This window comes from Lampetra fluviatilis, chromosome 24 (assembly GCF_964198595.1).
Source record: "Lampetra fluviatilis chromosome 24, kcLamFluv1.1, whole genome shotgun sequence".
NCBI classification, from domain to species: Eukaryota; Metazoa; Chordata; class Hyperoartia; order Petromyzontiformes; family Petromyzontidae; genus Lampetra; species Lampetra fluviatilis.
In genome coordinates this window covers 6,683,372-6,699,022 of record NC_136298.1, presented here as the reverse complement: position 1 = coordinate 6,699,022, position 15,651 = coordinate 6,683,372, and positions in this window count along the sequence as shown.

Genomic DNA, 15,651 nt, shown 5'->3' with positions numbered 1-15,651 from the left:
CTCCTACAGTCCCCGCCCTCCTACAGTCCCCGCCCTCCTACAGTCCCCGCCCTCCTACAGTCCCCGCCCTCCTACAGTCCCCGCCCTCCTACAGTCCCCGCCCTCCTACAGTCCCCGCCCTCCTACAGTCCCCGCCCTCCTACAGTCCCCGCCCTCCTACAGTCCCCGCCCTCCTACAGTCCCCGCCCTCCTACAGTCCCCGCCCTCCTACAGTCCCCGCCCCCCTACAGTCCCCGCCCCCCTACAGTCCCCGCCCCCCTACAGTCCCCGCCCCCCTACAGTCCCCGCCCCCCTACAGTCCCCGCCCCCCTACAGTCCCCGCCCCCCTACAGTCCCCGCCCCCCTACAGTCCCCGCCCCCCTACAGTCCCCGCCCCCCTACAGTCCCCGCCCCCCTACAGTCCCCGCCCCCCTACAGTCCCCGCCCCCCTACAGTCCCCGCCCCCCTACAGTCCCCGCCCCCTACAGTCCCCGCCCCCCTACAGTCCCCGCCCCCCTACAGTCCCCGCCCCCCCTACAGTCCCCGCCCCCCTACAGTCCCCGCCCCCCTACAGTCCCCGCCCCCCTACAGTCCCCGCCCCCCTACAGTCCCGCCCCCCTACAGTCCCCGCCCCCCTACAGTCCCCGCCCCCCTACAGTCCCCGCCCCCCTACAGTCCCCGCCCCCCTACAGTCCCCGCCCCCCTACAGTCCCCGCCCCCCTACAGTCCCCGCCCCCTACAGTCCCCGCCCCCCTACAGTCCCCGCCCCCCTACAGTCCCCGCCCCCCTACAGTCCCCGCCCCCCTACAGTCCCCGCCCCCCTACAGTCCCCGCCCCCCTACAGTCCCCGCCCCCCTACAGTCCCCGCCCCCCTACAGTCCCCGCCCCCCTACAGTCCCCGCCCCCTACAGTCCCCGCCCCCTACAGTCCCCGCCCCCTACAGTCCCCGCCCCCCTACAGTCCCCGCCCCCCTACAGTCCCCGCCCCCCTACAGTCCCCGCCCCCCTACAGTCCCCGCCCCCCTACAGTCCCCGCCCCCCTACAGTCCCCGCCCCCCTACAGTCCCCGCCCCCCTACAGTCCCCGCCCCCCTACAGTCCCCGCCCCCGCTACAGTCCCCGCCCCCCTACAGTCCCCGCCCCCCTACAGTCCCCGCCCCCCTACAGTCCCCGCCCCCCCTACAGTCCCCGCCCCCCTACAGTCCCCGCCCCCTACAGTCCCCGCCCCCCTACAGTCCCCGCCCCCCTACAGTCCCCGCCCCCCACAGTCCCCGCCCCCCTACAGTCCCCGCCCCCCTACAGTCCCCGCCCCCCTACAGTCCCCGCCCCCCTACAGTCCCCGCCCCCCTACAGTCCCCGCCCCCCTACAGTCCCCGCCCCCCTACAGTCCCCGCCCCCCTACAGTCCCCGCCCCCCTACAGTCCCCGCCCCCCTACAGTCCCCGCCCCCTACAGTCCCCGCCCCCCTACAGTCCCCGCCCCCCTACAGTCCCCGCCCCCCTACAGTCCCCGCCCCCCTACAGTCCCCGCCCCCCTACAGTCCCCGCCCCCCTACAGTCCCCGCCCCCCTACAGTCCCCGCCCCCCTACAGTCCCCGCCCCCCTACATCCCCGCCCCCCTACAGTCCCCGCCCCCCTACAGTCCCCGCCCCCCTACAGTCCCGCCCCCCTACAGTCCCCGCCCCCCTACAGTCCCCGCCCCCCTACAGTCCCCCCCTGCCCCCCGCCCCCCTACAGTCCCCGCCCCCCTACAGTCCCCGCCCCCTACAGTCCCCGCCCCCCTACAGTCCCCGCCCCCCTACAGTCCCCGCCCCCCTACAGTCCCGCCCCCCTACAGTCCCCGCCCCCCTACAGTCCCCGCCCCCCTACAGTCCCCGCCCCCCTACAGTCCCCGCCCCCCCTACAGTCCCCGCCCCCTACAGTCCCCGCCCCCCTACAGTCCCCGCCCCCCTACAGTCCCCGCCCCCCTACAGTCCCCGCCCCCTACAGTCCCCGCCCCCCTACAGTCCCCGCCCCCCTACAGTCCCCGCCCCCCTACAGTCCCCGCCCCCCTACAGTCCCCGCCCCCCTACAGTCCCCGCCCCCCTACAGTCCCCGCCCCCCTACAGTCCCCGCCCCCCTACAGTCCCCGCCCCCCTACAGTCCCCGCCCCCCTACAGTCCCCGCCCCCCTACAGTCCCCGCCCCCCTACAGTCCCCGCCCCCCTACAGTCCCCGCCCCCCTACAGTCCCCGCCCCCCTACAGTCCCCGCCCCCCTACAGTCCCCGCCCCCCTACAGTCCCCGCCCCCCTACAGTCCCCGCCCCCCTACAGTCCCCGCCCCCCTACAGTCCCCGCCCCCCTACAGTCCCCGCCCCCCTACAGTCCCCGCCCCCCCTACAGTCCCCGCCCCCCTACAGTCCCCCTCAGTCCCCGCCCCTACAGTCCCCGCCCCCCTACAGTCCCCGCCCCCCTACAGTCCCCGCCCCCCTACAGTCCCCGCCCCCCTACAGTCCCCGCCCCCCTACAGTCCCCGCCCCCCTACAGTCCCCGCCCCCCTACAGTCCCCGCCCCCCTACAGTCCCCGCCCCCCTACAGTCCCCGCCCCCCTACAGTCCCCGCCCCCCTACAGTCCCCGCCCCCCCTACAGTCCCCGCCCCCCTACAGTCCCCGCCCCCCTACAGTCCCCGCCCCCCTACAGTCCCCGCCCCCCTACAGTCCCCGCCCCCCTACAGTCCCCGCCCCCCTACAGTCCCCGCCCCCCTACAGTCCCCGCCCCCCTACAGTCCCCGCCCCCCTACAGTCCCCGCCCCCCTACAGTCCCCGCCCCCCTACAGCCCCCCCTTCAGCCCCCCCTTCAGCCCCCCCTTCAGCCCCCCCTTCAGCCCCCCCACTCTGTCCCCGCCCCGCTACATATCCCCCTACAGCCCCCCCCCACTACTGTCCCCGCCCTCCCTACAGACCCTTGTCCTCCTACAGCCCCCCCACTACAGGGTGGGGCCTAAGCGGGAGGGGCTGGAACCTCAAGAGAAAGGGGGTGGGGCCTAAAGCGGATTTTTATGGTTATTTACACCCGCAGTTTATTAACAGGGGCGGCGAATGGAACTGAACCGTGAACTTTAGCAACAAGAAGTGAATGCCTAATGGCAGACGGTTCCACCACCATTGTGGCTTTGCATACACCGCACACCTGCAAGCAAGGGGAACTGCTTAGAGGTTGAAAAGCTGACAATTTACGATAGCTTGCTTTGCATGGAAGGTGTGGGGGTCGCTAGCCCCCGAGATCCCTCCCTCGATAATACTAACGGCCGGACTAACATCATCAATCGCCCCCCCGCTGCTAAGCGAACCGCCGCTAGGCTCCTCACCCATGGTGTGGGAGCCGTCACCCGAGGATTCCCCTCCACCGCGGGTCCGCGTAGCAGGCATGGTTAACCACGTACGCGCACACCCACACACAGCTCTGCACGGCACTCACCCAACGCTGGCCGCTCACGTTACGATCGCGCACCTGGGGTACGCCGATTACGCACGCCGAGAGCTTACGCAAGTAACGAGCACACGCGGGCGGGGCACACGCCGACACAACGACTCAAGCCGCCGCCGCCGTGCGCGCGAGACAAACCGTACAACAATGCGCAGCCGATTACGCGCTCGAGCGGCGGGGTCGGGGGTCAGGGGTCCACCACCGCGCCGCACTTTACGCAAGTAACGAGCACACGCAAGCGGGGCACACGCCGACACGACGACTCGTCCCCTCCCCCACTCGCGCGTGCACGTCAACACAAATATCGTACAAGGACGATTCTCCTCTCACACGGCTGCGTAGTCACGCCAACACACAAAAGTGCTCCCCCCGGGCGTTAACGCACACACCTCCGTACCCGCACAATCGTACAGAGACCACGGCCTTTATGCATAGAACGACCACACACTCGCGAATGCAGTGCACGCTAATACCACGTTCCAAAAACACCCAACAACACGGTTTTGTTACTACGCTCGAGATTTTATTAGCCCTTGCTAACCAACCGAGCCACCCGTGTGTGTGTGCGAGCCAGCAAGGCGCTTCTAACCCACACTCTGGTGCCGTGTAGCCCTATTCTATGCTGCGCTCTCTGCCAAACCGCTTTCCTACTCGTCCTTACCCCGAACTAACCCTCTCCCACGGATCCTACTCTCCGCTCTGAGGTGTTGTAAGGCGCGCAACACGATACCGTCTGTAGTCCTTGGTGACCTTGCGGCGCTCAGATCGTCCTGCAGACAATCTAGCGGCTCGCCCGATGACTCCTTCGTCGCTGACCCCGTGTCCAAACTCCAGAAGAAGAGAGTTCCCTACTGCCCCTGCGTTTTCTTTTAAACTATTTACATCAAAGGCTAGGCGCCCCCGTCCCGACCGCCTTGGTCTCTCGACCAATCCTGAGCCCAGGATTTCCCGCTCCCCTGCGATCCCGCCGGCCTTTGAACTTTCGACCAATCAGTCGTCCCGGGTCCTGATCCCAGCTATCTGCCTTGCTGACCCGTGTTTGTGTTTGTATGCGTTTCTAACTGCGGGGCTCTCTGAGCTCGCCGTGGTCGTGCGATCTCAAATCCGCCCACGGCGCCGCAGTGTTACTTGGCCTGGGAAGGGTCCTGTCCAATTCCCTGGCCCTGAGAAACCGTGGGGTAACCCCCCTAGGGGGCCCTCGGGTGAAAACTCAGGGTAGGTGACCCGACCACGAGGCCCTACGTGGGTGCGGGTGCGTGTTTATGTGGGGGGGGTGATGGGGGGCAGTGCGGCGGTGGAAGCCGGGCGGCTCCCTGGCTCGGCCGAGCGGCCCCGTCGCTGTGGCACCACATAGCCCCCCGGGGTGCCAGTCCCCGTCCCGGGTTGACTGGAGCACCTCGCCTGGGTTGCCCCCACGAGGTATCGCCGTGGGATCCGCGGGATTTGCCCGGCCCTTGTGGCTGGCCTCGGGGGTGGCGGCTCCGTCTCCTGGGGCTCCGGCGGTGGTCTCCTCCTCCATTCCAACGGCTCCCCTCAGTCTCTGGCACTTGCGGGCTGGGGAACAAACTCAGAGGCGGTGGGGTTTAAGGGTCGCCGTCCTCGTCGCCCCCGGCCCCGCCCGGGGCCCCTCGGAGCCCGGGGCTCCGTGGGGCCCATATACTGCGCGAGGCCCCCGGGCACGGGGGGTGGGGGGACCCCGGGGTTTCGGGGTACTTGGACGGCGGGGCTCCCCCCCTCGGGGGCTGCTCGCCACGGCTTCAGTCGGCGGATGTTGACCACCATCTCCCGGCCCCTCTCTCCTCCCTGAATCAGCACCGTCCATGGTGAGATCTGCCGTCTCACAATCCAGGGTCCTCGCCAGTAGGTGGTCAGCTTCCCCACCTGTCCGGCACCGACGCGGGGAGTGTACAGCCACACCTCGGAGCCCGCAGTGTAGAAGGGGGGCTCCATACGGGGTCGGGCGCCCTGCTCTTGCCGCTGGTGCGCGGCCTCTCCGTTCGGGTAGGCTCGGCCCCTGGCCCCTCGCAGGGTCTCCAGCAAGTGCTCCACGGGGTGGCTCCCTTCCTCCCGTTGCGGCGGAGGGACACCGAACAGCAGATCTGCGGGCAGGCGAGACTCGCGACCAAACATCATTAGGAACGGGGTCTGTCCTGTAGATGTGTGAACGGCGGTGGTGTAGGCGAACAGGGCATAGGGGAGGTGTTCGTCCCAGTCCTGTTGATTCGCGGCCGCCATGCGTTTAAGCTTCCCGGCCAGAGTCTGGTTCATCCTCTCTACCATCCCGTTCGCCTGGGGGTGATATGCCGTGGTTCGGTCCTTCTGGATCCAGAACTCTCGGCACAGCGCCTGGAATAGTTCGGCCTCGAATTCACTACCCTGGTCGGTAATGACTCGTTCGGGGATCCCGCACTTAAGTACGTAGTTTTCCACGAAGGCCCGGGCCACTACGAGGGCTGTTTTATCCGGGATAGCCACCGCCACGGGGTAGCGGGTGAAGTACTCCACCGCTACAAGAATATATCGGTTGCCCCGGTGGGATCGTGGAAAGGGCCCCTGCAGGTCGATTCCGACCAACTGATTCGTCCGACTGACTCGGAACGGCCTCAGTGGTACCTGGTACCTCGCCGGCTTTTGCCCACACTGCTGACAGGCCCGGCAGCCCTGCACCCAGGCGGCCACATCTTGCGCCAATTTAGGCCAGAGATACTGGCGACGCAGAGTCTCCCGGGTGCGCCGTTCCCCATCATGGCCCCCGAGCGGGTGGTCGTGTACCAGTTGTAGTAGTTGGGGTCGCACATGGGCGGGAACGCAGATGCACCCAGGCTGCCCAGCGTCGGCCAGTTCCCTCACCACCCCGTTTTCCACACACAACCGGGCATACAAACCGCTCCAGGGCCCTGGTAGTGCATCCTCCTTCTCTCGCAGTGCCGCCTCCACCGCCGCCAGATCCGGATCTCGCTGCTGGGTCTGTCTCAGCTGCTCGTCGTTCAGGCCCGGGAAGGCGCAGCCGACGTCCTCCTGGATCCGTCCGATCGGGTCCCGAGCTGCGGGTCCCGCGCTTGCCGGGCGGTCGACGGGATTCTCGGTGCCACCTGCGAGGGTCTCTGTGGCGCACACTGCACTCTCTCTCGCTGGGGGGGGGTCAGTGGCCGCGGCCGCTCGGGGGTCCGTTGCCTGCCGGCAGCGTCCCCCCGTGAAACACGGGCAGGCCTCCTCCGCCCTCGTCTCGGCGAACACCGTGGGTCGCCTCGACAAGGCGTCCGCGTTTGCATGCGTCCGGCCAGCCCGATACTCGATTTGCAGGTTGTATTCCTGCAACTGCGCCAACCACCGGGCCATCTGCCCCCGCGGCTCCTTGAATGTAAGAAGGAACTGCAGAGCATAATGGTCGGTGCGTACGCGACATCTCCTGCCGTACAAATACGGCCGGAACTGTTTGCATGCGAAAATTACGGCGTACAACTCTTGGCGGGTCACGCAATAGTTCAGCTCGGCCCCACTCAAGGTCCGGCTGGCGTACGCGATGACTCGTTCCGTCCCCTCCTGTACCTGTGACAACACCGCGCCCAGCCCGCTGCTGCAGGCGTCGGTGTCCAAAATAAAATCGGTGGTAAAATCGGGGAAAGCGAGGGTGGGGGCGTGGGTGAGGTGATCTTTGAGAGTGGTGAAGGCCGTCTGGCAGGCCCCCGTCCACTGGTAGGGGTGCTTAGGGGAGGTGAGTTGGGTGAGGGGGCGTGCAATCTCGCTGAATCCCTTTACAAATCGACGATAATAGGTGGCGAGCCCCAAAAATGATCTGATCTCCGTCAGATTCCTTGGCCGTGGCCACTCCACTACGGCGCGTACCTTCTCCGGATCGGTGTGCACACCTGCCTCGCTGACGCGATGCCCGAGGTACCCCACCTCGCGTTGTGCGATGTAACACTTACGTGGCTTGAGCTTGAGATGAGCCGCTCGCAGTCGCTGGAACACCTCTCGAAGCCTGGACCAATGCTCAGACAAAGATCTACTGAACACTATCACATCGTCCAAGTAAATCAGGCACTGTTCCCATTGCAAGCCCCGCATCACCAACTCCATCAGCCGCTGGAACGTCGCAGGCGCATTGGTGAGTCCGAACGGGAGTACTCGAAACTCGAATAGTCCCATCGGGGTGGTGAATGCGGTTTTCGGCCGATCTTCCTCCGTCATCTCCACCTGCCAGTAACCGGACGCCAGATCGAGGGTGGAAAAATACCGCGCTCCTGCGAGACTGTCGAAGGTGTCGTCGATGCGGGGTATGGGGAAGGCATCGCCGAGCGTGACTGCATTTAGTTTACGGTAATCGACACAGAACCGGGTTGACCCATCCTTTTTCGTTACCAGTACCACCGGGGCAGACCAAGGGCTCGCGGAGGGCTGGATTATGTTATCGCGTAGCATATCCGTGACTGCCTCTTTGATCTGGGTCCGTTCAGGCGCGCCCACTCGGTATGCGGGGAGTTTGATGGGTCGGGCTGCACCTGTGTCAATTTGGTGCTTGACCAGGTCGGTCCGGCCCACGTCCGAATCGTGCTCACTGAACACGTCGGCGTACTCCCGCAATAACCCGCGCAGCTGATCGGCCTCCCCCTTAGGTAAGGCTGCCCAAGGCACATGTAACGCATCCTGCAGGGGAACAATCTCGGCTCGGGGGGTCGGGCCGACCCGCCAGGCCAGATCCTGGCTGTCCTCGGGGCGGCCAGGGTCCTCCGCCCAGAGTGCGAACACCGAGTCGTTCGAGTGGCGAGCGTGCAGGGGGTGTACGGTGGCTACCGGGGTGCGTCGTCGTATCATTGCCGGGGTACTGTGTGGGTTAAACACACGTATAAACAGCCGGCCCCCATCTGCGTTTACCAGTGTGGCTGACCCTACCACCCCATATCGCGATGCCAACTCCGGGTGAGGAGTCAGCATTACCTCGCCCGATGGTCGGTGGGTTGGGTCGGTGGAGAGGGTTGCCACTGGCACCAGCATCTCGGCGAGAGGCCCGATGGTGACGGCCGACACCAGCGTAGCGGCCACGGGTGTGAAGCGTGGGCGATTCGGCTCCTGTCCTAGGAACGGAATCCGCTCCCCGCTGCCCTCCACCGTAGCGCATCGTTGCCGGGGCTGTACGTTAAGTCCCAACTTTTCCAGGAGGTCCGTTCCTGCAATGCACTCGTGGCACAACACACTCGAAACGTAGAATTCCTGTGTGCACACCTGGTTTCCTATGCGGACCTCTAGGGTGGCTCTCCCCAGCAGCCCCATTCCGGCTCCGCTCGCCGTGTGCAGCGCGCGGTCCGGTGCCTGCAGGTGACGCACGTCGACCCCGATCACGCTGCAGTGCGCTGCGCTCACGAGCGAGGCCACCGCCCCCGTGTCCAGCAGAATTCGGGTACGCACTCCGTGTACCTCCCCTTCCACCAGCGACGTGGCCCCCGTGATCCCCGCCACCAGCTCCCGTAGCCAGTCGCCAGGAGTCACCGTTTCCGTGGGCGTTGTTGTTGGAACCTGTGTGGAGATCACTCGCTCGCCATTATTACCATTACCGTCTATTTGTATCGGGACCGCGTCGATTGCACCCCTAGTTGGTCCGCTCACTAGGAGGCGTTGGAGTTTAACCCCCGCGCCTGCCTAGCTCGGGTGATTTCAGGACAGTCTCTCACTAGATGCCCTCGGCGATCGCACATATAACATGCCCGGGGAGGGGGGGCGGCTCCGTAGTGGGCCCCCCGCCCACTCCCTCCCCCCCCATTACGCCGCTGTCCACCCTCCGCCTCTAGTCGGGCTACCCTCCCAGATAACCCTCCCACCGTGGCGCGTAGGTCCCCCATTTCAGATCGGATGGTCTCAACGGAGGATTGCAATTGGGTCATATTTTTGTTCGTTTCCTCGCGTACCTGGGTTACCTGGCCGGAGACATCCTTTATACCCGTTTGTATACCGGCAACCCATCCCGGGGTTGTCTCGCGGGACACTGGAGGTTCTCTTTCCCGGCCCCTTACCGTCCTCGCGAGCTCCTGTTCCTCCTCCTCGTCTTCCGAGAGCAGGCTCGCAATGGCGCGCTCTCGTCCCAGCCCCCGGAGCTGCGCGCGTTCGCTGTGAATTCTTTCACACTTACGTGCGCGCTCGACAAGGGTGTTAAAGGGAAGACGTGGGCAGCTCATGTCTGGCTGCCACCACGCCGTGCGAGACAGGTACCGCTGGATTTTCTCGGCAGCCAGTTCCTCAATAACCTCAGTTGCGTACCCCGGGCGTGCGATCTTTGTTAACTCGCGCACATCCTCGGCGTAATCACGGAGATCTTCGCCAGGTTGGCGACGGCGCGCCTCTAAGGCCGATTTTGCTTCCTCCTCGTCACGCGTGCCAAAACGCTGATCGAGTCGGCGCATCAGCTCCTCTAGCTGTGTCTGTGCGCTCGCGGGTAACGCTTCTACAAAATCGGCTGCCCGCCCATCAAGATTCATATTAAGTTGACGTACTGCCTGCGCGTCCGTCCATCCATTAATTTCCTTGGCCCCTAAGAGATTGCGGGCGAATGCCTTCCACGAAGGGGCCCCCCGGCCGGTAAATATCAGTCTTATTTTAGCGTGAGGTAACGCGGGGGTCCGTACCGCTTCCGACACCAATTTGTGGGGGTCGCTAGCCCCCGAGATCCCTCCCTCGATAATACTAACGGCCGGACTAACATCATCAATCGCCCCCCCGCTGCTAAGCGAACCGCCGCTAGGCTCCTCACCCATGGTGTGGGAGCCGTCACCCGAGGATTCCCCTCCACCGCGGGTCCGCGTAGCAGGCATGGTTAACCACGTACGCGCACACCCACACACAGCTCTGCACGGCACTCACCCAACGCTGGCCGCTCACGTTACGATCGCGCACCTGGGGTACGCCGATTACGCACGCCGAGAGCTTACGCAAGTAACGAGCACACACGGGCGGGGCACACGCCGACACAACGACTCAAGCCGCCGCCGCCGTGCGCGCGAGACAAACCGTACAACAATGCGCAGCCGATTACGCGCTCGAGCGGCGGGGTCGGGGGTCAGGGGTCCACCACCGCGCCGCACTTTACGCAAGTAACGAGCACACGCAAGCGGGGCACACGCCGACACGACGACTCGTCCCCTCCCCCACTCGCGCGTGCACGTCAACACAAATATCGTACAAGGACGATTCTCCTCTCACACGGCTGCGTAGTCACGCCAACACACAAAAGTGCTCCCCCCGGGCGTTAACGCACACACCTCCGTACCCGCACAATCGTACAGAGACCACGGCCTTTATGCATAGAACGACCACACACTCGCGAATGCAGTGCACGCTAATACCACGTTCCAAAAACACCCAACAACACGGTTTTGTTACTACGCTCGAGATTTTATTAGCCCTTGCTAACCAACCGAGCCACCCGTGTGTGTGTGCGAGCCAGCAAGGCGCTTCTAACCCACACTCTGGTGCCGTGTAGCCCTATTCTATGCTGCGCTCTCTGCCAAACCGCTTTCCTACTCGTCCTTACCCCGAACTAACCCTCTCCCACGGATCCTACTCTCCGCTCTGAGGTGTTGTAAGGCGCGCAACACGATACCGTCTGTAGTCCTTGGTGACCTTGCGGCGCTCAGATCGTCCTGCAGACAATCTAGCGGCTCGCCCGATGACTCCTTCGTCGCTGACCCCGTGTCCAAACTCCAGAAGAAGAGAGTTCCCTACTGCCCCTGCGTTTTCTTTTAAACTATTTACATCAAAGGCTAGGCGCCCCCGTCCCGACCGCCTTGGTCTCTCGACCAATCCTGAGCCCAGGATTTCCCGCTCCCCTGCGATCCCGCCGGCCTTTGAACTTTCGACCAATCAGTCGTCCCGGGTCCTGATCCCAGCTATCTGCCTTGCTGACCCGTGTTTGTGTTTGTATGCGTTTCTAACTGCGGGGCTCTCTGAGCTCGCCGTGGTCGTGCGATCTCAAATCCGCCCACGGCGCCGCAGTGTTACTTGGCCTGGGAAGGGTCCTGTCCAATTCCCTGGCCCTGAGAAACCGTGGGGTAACCCCCCTAGGGGGCCCTCGGGTGAAAACTCAGGGTAGGTGACCCGACCACGAGGCCCTACGTGGGTGCGGGTGCGTGTTTATGTGGGGGGGGTGATGGGGGGCAGTGCGGCGGTGGAAGCCGGGCGGCTCCCTGGCTCGGCCGAGCGGCCCCGTCGCTGTGGCACCACAAAGGCACAAATACCATTGGTGGCAAGGTGAGGTTTAAAACAATTAGGTTTGATAATATCCAGAAGGGCCAGTTAGGGTGAGGTTTTGAGGTTTATTATAAAAAGACGCCATTTTGGTTTGCAGGAAGTCTGACTGAAGTCACAGACTGCGGAAGGCCGGAGCCTGGAAATCAGAAATCTTGCCATTACCCGAGTTACTAGTGTCATCAAACGAACCCAATTTCCACCACGAGCAGGATCATGGATCAGGACCTTGATGAGGATTCACTCGATTCCGAAGAATGTGATAGTGATGTCATATATGTGATGGAGAAGAATGGAGTGGCTGGCGAGGAGAAAGATGGAGTGGCCGACGAGGTGTCGGCGAACGCAGGGAAGGCCAGAGGACACTCGATGGGCCAGTTTTGGCACTACTTCAGTGATGATCTGGAACCGCACAAGTTGAAGAGCGCCATCTGCAAACATTGTCGCACCAGATTCAACCATCACAAGAAGAGTGAGCAGGTGGAGGCACCTGAATGCATGCGCCACTTTTCGGAGGGCAATGAATGGCACCGAGATAGATGATTTTCCTGAGTAGTATGCATCTAACAAGAAGTGGGCGAAGCCATTGAAGGCAAGCGGCAGCTCAACTCCATCTACATCGAATGCCTCGTCGATGAAGCAATGTCTTGCCTCACGGCAGATGGGGAGCGTACGTTCACAGGAAGTTCCTGTTTTTGGATGCTAATGTTGGTCACGTGACCAGGAAGTGACGATGTTAGATTTCCACTGTACCACGGGGGCGTCGGCCATTACACAGATAAGTCAAGATGGTGGCACGCATCGCATCTCAGTGAGACCACAGCCACACTTGTCCATTGTGGGAGCTTAAGAAGCATTATCTGTAAGTTGTTTATATTCCTATAATATTGGAAATGCTGTTGTAATGTTGGAATGACCGTTATAGCAATGTAAATGCCTTTATGGTGCCGTTAAGTTGTTGTAGTAAATACGAGGCCTGTGACTTTCCTTATTGTGGATGTTACTTGTGATTTAGTAGGTCGAGTCAGACTTGTGCCTATGTTGCGATCCTGAGAGTGATGAAGTATCTCATCCACAGTTTAGTGTTAAGTGTAATGCTGTACATTTGGGGTGCAGTGGGATGAATACACTATGTGCCTGTATGCAACGCACCAGCTTGTGCCTTTGTCTAGTTGTTCAGGGGTAATGTGGGGGCCTGGTCCTTCTAGGATCTATTGTTATCTAAGACAATGTTCTGATGCTGTGGTGTTCATTGTGTGGGTGTTTCCGAATTATAACAGATGCTGTATCTGTGTTTTCTCACCAGTTTTACTTGTTACAATCAATAAATGACGATCGGAGTTGGACGGTCATCCTGGCTCCGAGGGTTTATTGAACACATGTTATCTAATCGACTAGCGGTGCAACACAGCGCACGGCGAGGCCGAGATAAGCAAGGATCGATCAAAGATCACCTCATACCCAAGCTCGAAAAGCGAACGAAAGAGAAGTTCGAGCAGGCCATAGCAATGCATTACTTTATCTCGATGCACGTCGTTCCAGCGGGTCGAGGAGGAGAACCTGGTGATCGCTGTGAAGGCCCTTCGCCCAGATGCAGTGCTGCCGAACAGGAAGAGGCTGGCCGGACCATTGCTCGACAGGGCGTACTTCGACATGAAGAAGGTTGACAACGTCCTGGACAATAAGTCCGTTTTCCTGACATCTGATGCGTGGTCAAACATCAAGAATGATCCGATTGTGAAGTACATGGTCACATCGCCGTCCACACCGTTGTTTCTCGAGTCGGTGTCCACTGGAGAGCAGGGCGACAACGCTGACTGGATCGCCTCGGATCTTCAACATGTGATGGCGTCCCATCCGAAGACTATATTCACTGGCACGGTCACTGACAACACATCCACCAACAAGAATGTGGGAACAGCTCTCGAATGCTCACCCATCCAATGTCCAAGGCTGTACGTCGCATGTTCTGCATTTGCTTGTCAAAGACATATTGTCTGCCACGAAGACGATGAAAGCCGGCCAATCAGAACACACATACCTGATCGACTATCCGTTCGAATACCTGCTTGAGTTCATAGTGGGGTGCAAGGACACGGTCAAATTGTTTCACAAGTCATGTTCTGAAGGCACAGCTGCAGGCTGAACAGAAGATCGCTGGCGTTCGAGCATTGGTCCGGCCGGCTCTTACACGTTGGAGAACGATAAAAGGCTGTTGCGAGACGCTGTTGTCGTCGAAGAGGATTCTGCATTCCATTGTCACAGCTCGCGACTTCATCAAGGGGATGGCAGCTCAAAAATCCGAGCGCATGCGAATCAAGACCATCATTACGAGCGACAACTTTGTCTCTCTGTTGCAGATGTCCCTCGTCATTCTCACGACCATCGACGCATTGATTGTCAAATATCAATCCGATTCCGTACCAGTCTCTGAAGTCTTGCTGGATTTTCACGCCCTCCCTGCTGAGGTTGCCAAGCTGCACGAAGGCGGTCATACGAGCACTGAAGAGACCAATTACTTGATCAAGTTGGCAGCAAGTCGCTTTCAGTTCATGTATGGAAAGGCCCATGGACTGGCGTATCTGTTAGATCCTTGCTTCATTGGAGAGGGCTTGAGCCTGGCTAATCGAAAAGAGCTGGAGAACATTTTACTGGAGACACCGATCGATGATGAGACAGCAGTTAATGACGAGAGGCGCTCTTTATGCAGCTTACCGAGTACGTCATTTCGGCGCAGCAGGAGGATGCCGGCGGGTTTAGATTAATTATGCTGTTCAAGGGACGTAAGACACCTTTGCAGTATTGGCAGTCTGACGGCGTGGCCTGGCCCGATCTTCAGAAGATCGGCATCAAGCTGTTCACGATGGCGATATCCTCTGCAGCCTCGGAGCGCAACTTCTCAAAAATGGGCTTCATACACAGCAAGCTCAGGCACAGCTTGGCGCCCAGTTCCGTGGAGAAGTTGGTCTGCCTCAAGAGCAACTTGCGGCGTTCGCCGAATGTAGTTCTATGTCCGAGGGCGACGACATGGACTCGTCAGAGGACTAGTACTGATCTGGGAGTATTGCGAATAAAACCACGAGGTTTGTTAGGTTTATTAAGGTTTGAACGTTAAACCTCAAATTCGGATCTGAAAAAATAAGTTTTTTCCCACTCCTGACATACTCGCATAATCTTTTCTGAAGATGGAATTCTTAGAAATACAAAAGGGCGTTTTCCAGCAAAGCCTCCTTTGATATACAGTACTTTTATGAATACGTATTTACAATTGAGGTTAATTAATAACATTTATTCCATCTTGACTTTTCGTGACTGCAGGAATTCGTATTCTTTGGGTCTTTCGGTAAAGTCACGTAGATAGGTTCAAATAAAAAAAAATAAACAAAAAAACTACGACGTTTCGATCACAACACAAACGATCGTCATCAGGAGGAAAAAGAGTGAATGTATGTGTATTGTCCTTTCTTCACATACTTTGAGAGTATTTTTTTTTAAACCACAAACATTTGCTATTGCAGTTTGCCTTTTGGTATAAAAAAAACTCACTTTTGATATCCATTAATTCACCTATCCCGTTATATCACGAGGGTCACGGAGATCTCTTTAGCAGAGGCCATTCTGCCAGCAGTGGCGTGAGCAAGAAATTACAGGGCTGCACCTTCATTAGTTTCGTGATTCATGGGCTATTGCTGATATTAATTGTTTTTTGATATAGCGCCCTATATCCCAGGGCGTCTGAGAAAGCTTTAAATCGCATCTCAAATATGTGAAAATGTATCCCCCCCCCCCCACCGTGACTCAACACCTGGCCTAAAAACTTGCATTTGTATGTATTATGAACTTATTTCTCGCCGTACGAAGCCAACCGTGCCGATCAGTGGTGCGGGGGAAATTGCAGGTGCCAGTAAGAGGTGATGATTGCCGTGTGTAATCCCAATTGAGCAATTTGTAGATATTTGAACTGGGCAAATCTGGG